This window comes from Nematolebias whitei, chromosome 18 (genome assembly GCF_014905685.2).
Source record: "Nematolebias whitei isolate Nwh7 chromosome 18, NemWhi1, whole genome shotgun sequence".
NCBI lineage: Eukaryota > Metazoa > Chordata > Actinopteri > Cyprinodontiformes > Rivulidae > Nematolebias > Nematolebias whitei.
Window position 1 is genome coordinate 10,793,394 of NC_056515.1, and position 1,711 is coordinate 10,795,104.

Genomic DNA, 1,711 nt, shown 5'->3' on the forward strand with positions numbered 1-1,711 from the left:
AATGTATATGTATTTGTGTATGTATGTATGTATATGTATATGTTTAGTGGAATTGTAGATTTTGACGTGGCAACCCAACTTTTGATTGTAATTATTTTTATTCCAAGATGCAGCCACACACCAAAATGAAAATCAGCATGTTGCTTTTTTAAATTGAGTTCTGTGCTTTCATAATCTTTAACATACATTTTATTTATTAAAAGTAAATCTGGAGCTACAGTCAAATGTTTTAAACTCCAACAGAATATTTACCAAATAATTAGCAAGAAATGTGATTAACTCTTCCAAATATTAGAAAATAACACACATTTTTCTTTATTGTGGTTTCTCTTTAATATGTCAAAATAATTAAATTAATGTTCCTAAACAAAACACACTTTAAAATTAAAACAACATAATAAATGTTCTACCTTGAATAAAACATTTCTATTTTCTACAAAAATAATGTGAGAATGCTGAGCTCTAAATGGTTTGTGTTTTTAGTAATGCATTATTTTTGCATGTACTCTCCCATCAGCTGCAGACTCACTGAGATTTATAAATTTGACTGAACTGGGCAGAGAGAGAGGAGGAGGCAGCCGGGATGGAGGAAAAAGAAATAATCTGGGCAGTGTATGTGCTCTCAGCACCTCGTCCTCCCCTGGCTAACCACACTGGCGTCCACTTGAATTAGCAGCAGAGGATTATGGGCAGAGTCTCATTAATCTGGGCAACAAACAGCAGCCAGTGTGAATATTTGCACCCAGAAATTGAAAAGATTAAGTCCTATTTGACAATGACTGGCAGGCCCTGCGCTGCAAGAGGCTACTGTTAAATATTCATATCCTGGAGTCCTCTTCTCTGTTTGTTGTGTGTGTGTGTGTGTGTGTGTGTGTGTGTGTGTGGGTGGGAGGGGGGGGTGTTAAATGTAAATGACAGAGACAGTAAAGTCTTGCTGTATGCTATTATAAGTAATCAAACCTTCCGATTGAACACTTTTAGACTCCACATTTGAAGATTCTGTGAAATGTGTTTGATAGGTGGAACAATCATTATTGAGTAGAAAAGGTAGAGGGTCCGCTCTAACAGCCCATCATTCTGACTGCCCTGTGAACCTGGCAGGAGATTCCCTCCTGCAAACACTCAGCAAATACACCTGCTATTCATTTCCTACAAGACCGATGAGGCTTGCCAGACTGACAAAGCTATTTACCCACCTCCAGCCCAGCCTGCGCAGAAAATACTGCTAATGTTTTCCCTTCTGCATGAGATCAATATGTTTGGAAGCAGAGAAACAGCCCGGCTCTGCCAGGCAGGATCTTCGTATTTAACAGACCACCACTGGGGGCCCCTGACAGCAGATGTACACAAGTGAATCAACAAGCGACGATTCTCCCAAGTTAACACTGCACACAATCATCACTGTGGGATCTGCAGCGCTAAGAGCTAACACGGACGCCCATATGTGCCGTTCCAAGAACGGACACTCACTCCCATTGTATTCATGATCCAAGATATGTTGGCAGCCATGAGAACAAACTGCATTCTGCAGCTCAGACACAGTTCATTGTTGACACATCAAGCAGTTCATCAGGTGAAGTGTGGAGTTTATTATGAGCTGGGGCAAAAGATGTTCAGCTTAGAGCTGGACATCAAGGCACAATGTTTACAGAAAGCTAACACACCCATCCATCCATCCATCCATCCATCCATCCATCCATCCATCCATCCA